General features: G+C 30.5%; 1 protein-coding gene across 1 annotated transcript in view; it reads left to right on the top strand.

Annotated features, from left to right (window-relative positions):
* Window positions 1–14,039, top strand: part of UTRN (utrophin) — a 533,723-nt gene that overhangs the window by 174,476 nt on the left and 345,208 nt on the right.

Raw genomic sequence — 14,039 nt, 5'->3', positions numbered from 1 at the left:
CATAAGGGGATGGTAAATAAGGATAAAGAACATCCTAAGAATTAGGGAAAGTCAATGAATAGATCAGTTTGGAGATTACTTGAACTATCCTATTTCTTCCCTGTTTTGTTTGAGAAATAATTTCCTCTATTAATTTTTGCTTTTGTTTTCTATACTTCTGTGGTCAATAACACTAATTTATTAATTTTTAAAATTAATGTTTAGATATCAACAAACTATAGTACAGTGATAATTTTCTGATTCTTATTCTCTAATTAATACACACACACATTTTCATTTTTATTGGCAGTATATAACTTTCTTGATGCCCACTTTGTATCTTTAATCTTTAAAATAGCAGGTTTTTTTTTTTTTTTTTTTTTTTTTTTTTAAGATCTGGGCCAAGTTCTTTGATTTGGACAATCTGCCCTTTGGCTTTTTTTTTTTTATTTTTTTTTTATTTTATAATTATATATATATTTTTGACATTATATATGCATGAGTAATTTTTTTTTATAACATTATCCCTTGTATTCATTTTTCCAGATTTTCTCCTCCCTCCCTCTACTCCCTCCCCTAGATTGCAGGCAATCCCATACATTTTACATGTGTTACAATATAACCTAGATACAATATATGTGTGTAAATCCAATTTTCTTGTTGCACGTTACGTATTGGATTCCAAAGGTATAAGTAACCTGGGTAGATAGACAGTAGTGCTAACAATTTACATTCACTTCCCAATGTTCCTTCTCTGGGTGTAGTTGTTTCTGTCCATCATTGATCAGCTGGAAGTGAGTTGGATCTTCTTTATGTTGAAGATATCCACTTCCATCAGAATACATCTTCATACAGTATTGTTGTTGAAGTGTATAGTGATCTTCTAGGTCAAATAGCAGTATTTTTTACACAGAATCAGAATCATTGAATTTTAGAGATTGTGCTTATTTTTTGCTCTTTTTCTCTTCAAGAGGATAATACCTTTCTTTGTTTGATTTTGGAGTCAGGCACAGGTAAATTAAATAGACAAAAGGGTCATGAAAGTAATGCATTATGAAACCATGACAATCAGAATGAGTTTTGCTGTAGGAAAAACAAACAAACAAACAAAAATCTCTTGTTATAACACTCATTCAGTGTGTGTTTTTTCGTTTGTACTTATTGAAAAGAAACTATTTGGTAATATAAAATAAGACAAACTTTCTGAATGTTTTGATGTTTATATCTGTTATTGATTATAGTTATCTCTGTGATCATCTAAAGCACAGTTTAACTTAAAATGAGTAACATATGAATAGCATAAGTATTAAGAGCTGTATGAGTATAGTGTCAGTAGAGCTTACTTTAGGATGGGTTAGATATGGGTAAGTTTCATGAAAAGTAGTATACATATTGGACCTTGAAGCATAAATAAAATATTTGTCAAGGAGATGGGGGATATTTAACTTGAAATTTAGGCCAAATCGAAGTCATGGATGATGAGAGGCCTAAGGTCCTTCATGAGTAAAGACATAGTATCTCAACTATAAATTTTTTTGATGAAAATAATAGATCTATTTAAATGCCACCTGTTAAGTTAATTTGGTTTGAATTGCTTAAAACAAACAATTCAATTAGATGGCCTTTGACCTTTTTAGTTCTATGAGCCTCTGACTGGAAATCAAAATATCGGGACTGAACACCTGAAAACCTTTTGGTATTAATTTAGTTACAATATTCTGACTACCTCCTTTGATCTGAAATATAAATGGAGGCACATTCAATTTTGGGGGGAGCAGCAAGAGCTTTAGAAAGAGGAAAAATAGTATCATTTTCTAAATAGCATTAAAAACAGTTAAAATTTTAAATTAACCGGGAGAAAATCTTATCCATTAGTATACATACACACAGATAAATAGTTGTGTATGTATACGCAAGTTTATGAAATGGTTGGTAAAAGCTTATTTTAAAGAGAGAATTGCTTTTTAATATATTGGAAGTTTCAGAATTTTTTGAGTAAGTAAAATTACTTAAAAATGATCAACAATCAGAAATATTTTTATAAAAATAAGCAGAAAATGACAGGACATGTCATTTCAGTACCTTTTCTATTTAATCCAGACTTTTGAAGTAAAAGCTACTTGAATGTTTTTTATATACACAATTTATAACAATTCATGATTTGGATATCTGTACTTTCTAATTTACATGAAAACTCTTTTAAATAGTGCTTTTGCTAATACTCCTGTAATTTTATTTTTCTTTTTGAATTTCTAGCATCTAACAACATTTAATGTTTAATAATGATACTTATCTGATTGAACATATAAAACTCTCAAACCTTTTTTTTTTTTTTTTTCTTTTTTTTTTCTCACCAAGTCTTGTCACATAGAAAAAGTGTTGAATTAGCCATTTTGCAGATCTGGGACCAGCCAGTTTGTTCTAAGTTCATAGTTTTAATCTTGCTTAATTAGATTCAATAAATTACCTTTTTTAGAGTTTTCTCAACTTGCAGGTAAAACTAAAAAGATTGTTGCAATTCTATTTGATTCACTTCATTGATATATTATGCTACTTTATTATTTTATTCAACCTTTAAAAGGGCATAATTCATTTTTGTAATTGTAATAGTTTGGTTTGTGGTTATTGCTTTTAGCTTTATATACAGTTACTTAAGTTTACTATTCAATGTCTTATTTAGAAAAACATTTAAAAAGTTTTCTTTCTTCAATACAGGTTGTAAAAATTTCAGTTTCAAAAGTTCGCCAAAAGGCAATTTGGTCTCGTATTCAGGAAGATCTACATATACTGAATTTCCATTATATAACTGGTCAAGGGTTTAAACTCTTAACTTCCCCTAGCTTATTTAAAAATTGCAGAACAATTGTTAATCTATCTGGTTATTTATGTGGTTAATTTTGCACATGGTAAATTCTCAATCCCAAGGAAATGAAGTCTTGGCAAATTGTACAGATGATTAATTCAGTATTACTTTTTAAAAACCAGTGGAAGTCCCTTGACGAATAGCAAAATGATATGTATATAATAAAGAGTCCACAATCAATTTGTTGAATTGAACTAAATTTCAGGCTTTAGTTTTTCTATGTGAAAGATGAAATCATTGCCAAGATCTTTTCTGGCTTCAAGTTCTGATCTTTTTTCCTTTGCCAAATTATACAATAGAGCAATTTGCCTACTAGGAAGGTCAGAAATTGATAGGATTTCCTCATTTGAATTGGCTAAATTAACTAACATATAAATACATATATTAATTTCCCTAAAAAACTGCCTTTAACCTGGTTATTTTCTTTGAGATGCTTTTTTTTTTAAAAAGCCTTTTGAAATTAATTCAAAATAACAAATAACTTTTTCTATTGCTATTGGAGATGTTATGCAATGATTATTATAAGATTTTCCCTTTTCTTTTTAAAATTTCTTTTGTGCTAGTGTTATTTGACATTTTGAATTATAAGCATGAAGATTGTTTCCTGAGATCCTTAATCAAAGACTTTACCATTTTATAGATAAAAAGTCAGCATAGGATATCAGTGACATGTTGAAAAACAAATGAATAAATCTAGAAATGGTACTAAATTTTTGCATCAGTCTTAAAGGAAATTGGTAAAAATGCTGATTTAATATGGAACGTTAATTGGGAGAAGTTTATTGGGGGTAAAAATCTGACATATATGCCCCATTCAAACTCGAGAGTATTCTATATGCTAGCTCATTCTAGTATCCTTACTTAGTTACTACTGTTCTGGAGCTCCCTTGTAGATTTTAATAAGTGAAGTTACTTTTAGAAATATTTTAAATAAGAGGAAGAACATTAGCAATTTGTTAGTATTATTAAATATATTTCCTCTTTATGTTAAATACTGTTGTGTTATCTAATTAGTATCCCATTTCCCAATAGTCAGTGAATTGTGAGGAAGCACTTTGGTGTTGAGTGTTTGGCAAAGAAAATTGCTCAGATGTAATTTGTCCAGATTTCCCTTTTAGTGGTGATTATGGCTTTTAAAGGTGATAAAATACTTGTACCACAACTTATATTTTTCAGCATAAATATTATTAACTCTACTTTTTGTGTAATAATTTTATTAAATTATGCTCTTTTAAAGTATTTATTATAGGTTATGGTCTTTAAAACTTAGAAAGCATTTGTAACTTTAATTGGGATATAATTTACAATTTTAGTTGTACTATAGTTCATATCTGTGTCAAAATACTTGTAGTAACAAGTGTTAAATTAATTCTTTTGTAATGTTCTAAGTTCCTTTTTAATATTTAAAGCAAAGAAAACACATAGCACAAATAGAATAGCTATAGAATGTTGACTTGATATTAATTTCAGCTTTTAGAAAGTAGAAATCTGTTTTTTGATACTGACCAGTGAGTATTTTTGTCCAAATAAAAATGACATACATTTTTGGAGTAATTGACTAAGCATTCTTTACTTCAGAAGGAAGAGAATATTGGAAATAGTATATGATGTGTACTTGGGGATTTGGTAGTAGGGATTCTAAAGTAGTAAAAGAAAGATAGGTAAAATCTCATAGTTTAAGGTAATTAAGAGAAGGGTAATTAGTTCAAGAAAATGCTTTCAGGGATCCAGCATTTTAGGTTAAAATAAAATTTCTTATTAAAAATAGGAAGAAAGAAAGGAAGGCTGAATAGGATAAATAACACAGGTTTGAGAGAAAGCAAATCTTATTTTACTTTGCTCTTTTTTTTTTCTGTCATGAAGAATGGTTTTTGCTTGATGAGGTAGAGACTAAATGTTTAATTAGGAGTTATAAACTGGAATAAATGGAGAAATTGTGATGTTACATCAGATTGCCCTTAATTAGTATAAGGAATTAAGTCTAGATAAACTATGCCTGAGTGTATTAAAAGAGTTAGCTGATAGGTTTGCTGAAATATTGTTAGTGCTTATAAAAGTTATGATTAATAGGAGAAATTCTGGGACACTATTTGGTTTAATGTTTCAGCTTAAGACAACAACAACAAAGAATTAAAACTATGCATATTCTTAGCTCAATGAAAACAGTTTTAAAAGTATAGAGTGGTACCCAAAGCTAGATTAATGAGGAAATGATCTGTGTTAGAGGACTTCATGTATCAAATGAGATATGTAAAATTCTTTGTAAACTCTGAAGTGCTATATAAAATGTTATTTATTCAACGAAGAAATGAATGCAAAAATATTTAGTGCTATGTGCCAGGTATTATGCTAATGTTGAAGAATACAAAAACTAGAAATCTAGCATAATAGTTTTTGTTTTTTAATATTCAAGCAGCTTATATTCTAATATGGGAAGGCAATTCATATATCTGAGTATATGGTGATTATATGCTATGGTGGAATATTTTGTACAGGAAAGTCATTGAGATGGTGACTATAATCATAGAACAATCCCTCCTTTCCAGCAATGATAATTTTGATTTGATCATTTTTCTTGGAGTTAGAGTTGCAAAGTTGAGGAAAGGTCCTTGTATGTCATTTGTCTTTAAGATGGCTATGAAATAACAGGATGGGTTTGAGTTCCATCAATTTTTGATGATGGATTAGCATTCAGAAGTATATAATTAGCCTTCAAATCCCAACTGATTTTCTATTCCAGAATAGAAGTTTGAGTTAGTGGTTTGTAGTAGAGGTTGGACCATACAATGATGGCTGATTGCAAATTACTGAGAAATAGTTTGGGCCATTATGGTTATCAACTAGCTATGGTAAATACTTGAGTGAAATACTGTCAGTGAAGATAGGAACTTCAATTTTGACATGGAAGAATGAAAAGCTCTGGGATCTTAAGTTGCATTTATAGTAGAACAATGTCCACATTCTTGTAGTCAGGAATGGTACTTATCAATGTACTTCCCTCTTGCCATAATGTCTTTCTTTGATCAGGATTTTTTGTCTTTTTGCTCATTTTTTAAAGTTGAGTTTTGCTTCCAGGGTATAGGGACCCTTCTTTTTCTAGGGCACAAGGGTCTAGTCACTGGCTTTTCACACTAGGCTCTGAGGTGCTAACCTCATACACACTATGCTGTGGGGACCCCAGCCTAGTTGTGCCTATTGTGCCGGGGTTCTGAGGCTGGCAATTTACCGTCTGCTCTGGTGCTGGAGGCCTTATAGCTGGCTCTGCTGTATTCTTGGCTGGCTGAGTGATTGAGGGGTCACGGTTGCTTATCTGTGGTGTGGCTAAGGGCCTCTCCCTGACTTGCTCACACCCTGGCTGCATTGGGCTGCACTACTCTTTTACCCAAGTGAGAAAGACCTTTCCTAAAACTGAAATCTTTCTAGCCTGGAAAATTATTTTACTCCCATCTTTTGATAGATTCTGTTTAAAGGTTTGATTTAATATCTCTGAGGGAAACTAGGGAGAGCTCTGGCAACTTCTTGGCTTCTCTCCACCATCTAGTAATTTTTTTCCTAGCCAGATTATGTGTGTATATCTATGTGTAATGTACGTGTATATATATAAATATATGTGTGTATGTATCTTGACTTCTTTTGTTTTGTATTTTATCCTGATAGTAATACTTATTGAGCTTTTAAGAGTCTGAGTTCTAGTAGCATAGTTTTCATGATTTTGGACCAGCTTTATGATACCTGTGTTTCTGAATTTTCTTGTTTTAGGCTTCCAGAGTAGATCAAAATTGTAAGAAAAAGTCAAATGTCAGTTATTACAGTTGGAACTTTGGGAAATCTCTTCAGCTTGGTTAGTTTTTACATCTTTTGGATGGGGGAATTTTCTTAAGTGTATAATTAGTCTTCAACTCCCAACTGATTTTTCAGGATAGTATTTTCAATAGTATGAGCTTCAATCTGAAGTAGTATTTGAGTAAAAGCGAAGTTTTTTTTTTTTTAAATCCTAAAGAACTCTCATTCCAATTTGTATAAGTATACTTACTTATTTGCATACTATGCTTACAGTATAGTAAGATTATTTTGCAGAATTTAATATTAACTTTCTTTGTATACATGGATTTCATACCATTTTACATTAAATATCTAGAGTAGGATATAGTTTTGACATTGCAATCTGTACTAATATTAACTTACTTGAATTTACATAAAAAGAACGAAAGTCATATAAACTTGATGTGAATATTATAAATATAGGAAAATGCTTTTGTAATATAGACTACCAATGTAAATCATTCTGATAATGAATAAATGGGGAGATCCAGAGTGATGTGAGAATTTATAAACTTCCCAGATTATTTTTACCTTCCAAATACAATTCTTCCTTTGCAACAACAACAACAAAATTCGGTTCTGCACATATATATTGTACCTAGGATATACTAAAAGATATTTAATATGTATGGGAATGCTTGCCATCTAGGGGAGAGGGTGGAGGGAAGGAGGGGAAAAATTCGGAAAAGGAGTACAAGGGATAATGTTGTTTAAAAAAAAATTACCTATGCATATGTACTGTCAAAAAAAAGTTATAATTATAAAAATTAATAAAAAAAAAGAAAAAAAAAGAATTTATAAACTATCCCTTCCCTTGGTTAGACCATGCTTTGTGGAGAATAGTTTCATATTATAGGTAATAGTTCTTTGAAAAAGACAGCTATCATTATATATGGTTTAATATTTTTATTTTCTTAGCCTCTTCCTTTTTAAACCTTAGATGGTCCTCTCCTCCCTAGCCCTTACCTGAAAACCTTGACTTAGTTTACTGAATAAATTGAGATCATTTGACTTAAATTTCTTCATCTATTTTCCTCAGAAAAACCCTTGACATTTTCCCCTATTCTTTCTTTCTTTCTCTTAGTTTTTGACAGAGATGACCCTTTTTTGCAAAGCCAATGCTTAAGCATATGAATTTGATCCTTTTTCCTCACATCATTTCTAGCAGATTACATTCCTGCTGATTTGAACTAATTTTGAGTTTTGAACCACTCTCTAGCAATGATTTCCTTCCCTACAACTTCCAAATGAACCTGTCTCACCAGTTCTTAAAAATCTTTGAATATATACCCTTAGACTATTATTCTGTTTTGTTTTCCTTTCTTAGCCAAATTTCTTGTAAAAAGTTGTCTTTATTCACCTTTCCATATCCTCCTTACTCCTCAATTCTTGCTGATTTTGAACTTAATTTGACTCAATTAGATCTATCCTCTCCAAAATTATTAGTCATCTCTTTTTAAAATGTTTAGCAAAAATAATTTTCTTTTCCTCTTCCTTCCTGTACCATTAAGTTAAAATAAGGAAAGAGAAAAAAGAATAAGAAAAAAGATAACTTCCTAAAATTGTTATGTCATAGACTGTGTCTTATTTTGCATTCTGAGTATCACCGCTCTATCATGATTGTATTCATCAGGCTTATCTTTTTTAAAGTTTTTCAATGTTTTTATTACAAAATAATTTTTTTTTTTTGATGAGGCAATTGAGGTTAAGTGACTTGCCCAGGATCATACAGGCAGCAAACATTAAGTATCTGAGGTCAAATTTGAACTCAGGTCCTCCCGACTTCAGGATCAGTACTCCATTTATTGTGTCGTCTAACTGCCCCCATTATAAAAATTTTTATGCACTGCACACTGCACTCTGCAAGTTTACTTAATTTTTTTTTTATCATGTATTTCATCATTTCTTATGATACAATGTTATTTTATTCAGATAGATATTCATTTTGGTTTAGCCATTCTCTATTTGATAAACATCTCTTTAATTTCTAGTTGTTTCTCTTTTTGGGTTTTTTGTGACACTGCTATGTACTGGTGTGTGGCCTTTGCCGAGTCCTCATTCCTAATTGACACCCAAACTGCTCTTTTTTTCCCCTCTCTATACTTTGTAAATCCTTCCGATTTTATGAGTTTAACTTATCTGCTCTAGGAGATAATTCTGAGATTTACATATCCAGTCATAATCTTACCAGTAAGCTCCAATCCCATGTCACCATTCATTTGCCAGAGGTTAAATGAGTTTCCCCTAAAGTCACTTTAAGAATAAGTAGAATTGTGAGGGAAGGAGAGAAAGGAGGGGAAAAACTGGAACAAAAGATTTGGCAATTGTCAATGCTGTAAAATTACCCATGCATATATCTAGTAAATAAAAACTATAATTAAAAAAAAAGAAGAAGAATAAGTAGAATTGTATTGCAGCTCCTGGTCTTTGAATCCTGGCCCTATCAACATCTAAACAGAAAAACAAAAACTGGTAAATTAAAGTTTTATAACTTGTGCATTCTATTTGCTTTAATTACTAATTTCCACTGTTCATTTCCTGAAGTGCATTTAAAGTATATCTTAATTGAAACAAATTTTCCTTTTCTGGATCTCCTTTAATATGACATTTGTTGCATAAAATGTAGGGCATTGCCTAAGTCCATCAGTAACAATTTAAAAGTACCTGTTATGTGTCATGTTTCTACTATTTATTAAAATGCTCTGACATTCCAAAAACCATTATATAATTTTCCTGCCTTATATAAATAATAAAACCTAAATATATTTTGATCCTTTATATTAGGAATCTTCTTCAAAAATAAATTATCTGAAGGTAATAACTGGATAAGATCTTAGGAGGACATTTTGATTGATGATTCTTTGGGAGAAAGAGCTATTTTGAGCAAAAAAAAAAAAAAAGCTTATTTTTACTCTTAAAGTATCTCATTGCCTCTGTCAATATATTAAAGAAAAATTGTTCTCATCTAAATTGTTTTTAAAGTATGAATAGAAACAGTAGCAAACTTAATAAATTTGACTTTCTTAAGTTTAATATGGAACTTTATTTGTATAGGAAAAATTAACCCTATTTTATCATCTTTGGATTTGTATCTCAAAACTATGAAATCCTCTGAAACAGTGAGATTAGAGCGTCATTTTCATTTTAAATAAACCTTTGTATACATTCCTTAGAATACTAGTTCTTACCTATAACACTAGAGTAGAATTTTTTTCTTAATTATCCTTGAAAATCAATCTGTCCCCATTTAGTCACAATATTAGAAGAAATAACCAGTTAATTTACTCCATTCCAAGAACATGTAAGGTAGGATATTATTAAGTCTTATGCTTACTATCCTTCTGGCTTAGCTAGGGACAATTGTTTCCTAAAGGAGATGACCTCTGTATTAGGTCATGATTAATGTATTCTGCCAGATGAAAATAATGCAGAGGTTAAAATCTGTATCTTTAACTTATTCAGAGAACTAGAGATCTAAAACCAGTTGAGACTTCAGTGCTAATTTGATCTAACCCTCTTAATTTACAAATGGATTACTTGCACTTCCAAATGACTTGTTCAAAGAAAGTTGAAGGCTGGAACAATGTAGTACTTGATAAATAAAAGTGAGCTGAGATTCAGTGAACTTGACTAATCTTTCTTTCATTTATTTTTTCTGTGATGTTAGGTCAAATCACTCAATCTCTTTGGGCCTCAATTTTCTTTAAATATAAGTTGAGGTTGTACTATTTTGGAAGTTAGATTACTTTGAATTCTTCCAGCTGTGATTCTAGTTTGTAACTCAAAAAAGCTATGAGCATGGGTTCTGTTTCTTCAAAATCATATATTCTTTCAACTGCCTATGTTATTACTCTTATCTCCCCTTTTGCCTTGGAGTCAAAAGAAAAGAAAGAAAATTGACTGTGATTTATATTCACATATACGTATGTGTGTGTGTGTGTGTGTGTGTGTGTGTGTGTGTGTGTGTGTGTGTGTGTGTGTTCAAGCTAAAATGTTCTGGCAGGCATTTTAAAGTTTATGTACTATTACATCAGTGATGAAGGTTTTTCTCTTGTTAAGATTTCTGAATGAATGAAAAATATATTTTTATTTTTAATACTCATACCCACTTCTGAACTGAAATATATGCAAACACATATATACACTCATACATACAAAGCCATATTTCTTTATATGTAATATATGAATTCAGCATTATTTTCTGTTTGATATAAGATATTGGGGATGCAGCATTGGTCTGATTAATTGTTTGGTTTAATGACAGCAATGCTACATTTGAAATCAAAGGCACTGGACTGAAAATCTGTTTCTATTTCTACAAAGTTGACTTTGGTCAACTAATTTTATTTCCCTCTGCCTTGATTTATTCATCTGTAAAATGAGATAATTGAACTGGATGATATATTAAGATCCCTTCTAGATCTAAATCTTTGACCTTATCCTATGATCTTGGGTGTTTGAATGAATGCCGGAATTACATAGATCTGTTAAATCATCTGTTATTGAAACTGTGTATCCTTTTTAAGGATGGTGGTGGTATTTATCAATATTTTAATTCTTAACTAAAGTCTATAAGTATATGAATACTTTTGGATTTCTTATTTTTACACCATAATCACTGCCCAGTCTCCACTTTGTAATATAATTCTGTGTGATAGCATACCAAGCTTTGTATCTATTGTTTCCAATTTCTTTTGTAGAGAAAGAAAATAAATTTCATGGATCAAGATTGAATATTACAATTGATCATAGTGTTTCAGCATAGGTTTAGCTTATTCATTTTATAGTCTTGTACTTTTGGTTTTTTTTTTGGTTCTTTTTATTTTACTTTGCATCAGTTCTCTAACTTCTTCCCATATAGCATGGTTGTTTTCTACTCTATTTAAATGCCATCAGTTGTAGGGCCTTTTCTAAGTTGCAGAGCACTCATTTTCTCCTAGCACCACTTTTTTTTTCCCTTGGGCTACTAGAAATAGTACTATTATAAATATTTGGATACATATGAGACCTTTTTCTTCTTAACCTGCTTTGAACAATATTCAGAAGTAGGATTACTAGTTTAAACAGTCACTTAAAAAACAAACAAACCAGAAACATAAAAGGGTCAATGAAAAAAAAGTAATATTAGTTCACCACAGTTAATAATAGTAAGCCTACTTTTTTGTAAGCCTCTATTGATATTCCTCTGTGTTCAACATTTTTATTCAATTTGTTCAACCAACTTTGTCTATAGGGGAGTAATAGAACCACAAGCATTTTCTTTTTCTGAGCCACCATAAAAAGAACTGCTATAAATATTTTTGTACAAATAAGTCCTTTTCCTTTTTTTTTTTTTTTTTTTTTTTTTTTTGGTTATCTTTGGAATATAGACCTCTAGCAGTGGTATGCTGGCTCAAAGTACATGCATAATTTTATAGCCCTTTGGGTCTAGTTTCAAATTGCTTTCCAGAATGAGTTGGATCAATTTACAACTTCAGCAGCAGTGTATTAGTGTCTCAAATTTTCTACATCTCTTCTAGTATTGATCATTTTCCTTTTCTCTCTTATTAGATAATATGATAGATGTGAGATATGGTACATTAGAATTGTTTTAAACTGCATTCTTCTAATCAGTAGTGATTTAGTGCATTTTTTCATGTGTATAGATAGTTATGATTTCTTCTTTTGGAAACTGCCTGTTCATATCCTTCAACCATTTTATCAATTGAAGAATGACTTGAATTCTTATAAATTACCAGTCATCTCTCTTTAAAAAATTGTGACTCAATTGTTTATATGTTTGAAAAATGAGGCCTTTATCAAAGGTACTTGTGAAATTTTCTCCCAATCTTTTTGCTTTACTTATAATTTTAGTTGCATTGGTTTTGTTTATGTAAAAATGGTTAAAATTATATATTTTATATTTTGTAATGCTTTATTTTCTTTGGTGCTAAATTCTTCCTTAGATCTGACAGTTAAATTATACCATGCTCTCTTAATTTGCTTATGGTATCACCTTTTATGTATAAACTCATATACTCATTTTGACTTTATCTTGCTATATGATGTAAGATGCTGATCCATACCTAATTTCTGCCATGCTGTTTTCCAGTTTTCCCTGCAGTTTTTGTCAAATAATGTATTTTTGTTCTAGAAGCTAGGATCTTTAAGTTTATTACATAGTAGGATTGTTATGGTCATTTATTATAATGTAATTTGTTCCCCACCTATTTCATTTATCCATCAGTTTATTTCTTAACCAGTACCAGATTGTTTTGATAATTATAGCTTTATAATTCAATTTGAGATCTGTTACAATTAAATCACCTTTTACATTTTTTCATTGATTCTCTTGATATTCTTGAGCTTTTGTTCTTCCAGATGAATTTTGTTATTATTCCTTCTATCCTTATAAAATAATTTTTGATCGTTTGATGGATGTCACTGAACAAATAATTTAGGTGGAATTGGCTCAGTCTATTGGGTCAGCCTATCCATGAGTAATTAACATCTCTCTAATTGTTTAGATTTGGGTTTGTTTGTGTGAAAAGTATTTTAACATAGTTATGTTCATGTAAGTATCTCACTTAATCTTGGCAGATAGACTCTGGAGATTTTTATATTGTCTATAGTTATTTTAAATAGAGTTTCTCTTTGTATTTTCTTACTGATTGACTTTGGTAGTAACTTTCTATAGTTAGTTTCCTCTTTTTGTTTGTTTTTTGTTCCATTTCTTTTCTGCCTGTTTTGTGATTGGTGTTTTTATCGGTGTTCTCTGGTCCTGCACTTTCCTAAAGGAGCAATTTCCATCTGGAATTAGGGAGGAATTTATGAATAGATAGTATTTATTTGCTCATAGCTTTAAAGTAAGATTAGACTTTCAGCTGGTACAGGTCTTGGTGAAGACTTTATTGACATCAGGGGATTATATTGTTAAGTTATAGAAGTGAAAAGGTGTGGGGGGATGATTTTGAATGGTATTTTAGTAACTAGGATTCGCCAAATTATTATTGCCTGAAGGCCCAATTCCTCCTGCTACCTCTTTTTGTGGAATCTTTTCACTAACATTTGCTTTACTTATAGGACATATAAAAATAAGGATATAAATATATAAAAATATGGACTAGATTTGACCGCCAGGTCATAGTTTTGCCAATTTTGAGAAGTTGTTTAGGAAAGGAATAGTTATAAATGGAAAGATGATAGGACATTTATTTTATCTTTATCCTTTTGTCTTGCTCTACTGTACATCCTTTGGAGCCTACATGAATTAATAAATTTTCAATTTAAATTGATCCAGTACTCAGTTTTGATAAGTCTATATTATATTACAATGATCAGTGTTGTTCAGATGGCAAAATTTACTTGCCGTCCTTTCTTTTCAAATTACAAAAAG

Source organism: Sminthopsis crassicaudata, chromosome 4 (assembly GCF_048593235.1).
Source record: "Sminthopsis crassicaudata isolate SCR6 chromosome 4, ASM4859323v1, whole genome shotgun sequence".
In the NCBI taxonomy this organism is placed as follows: domain Eukaryota; kingdom Metazoa; phylum Chordata; class Mammalia; order Dasyuromorphia; family Dasyuridae; genus Sminthopsis; species Sminthopsis crassicaudata.
The sequence above is the reverse complement of the archived record's forward strand: the minus strand, read 5'-3'. Positions and strand labels throughout refer to the sequence as shown.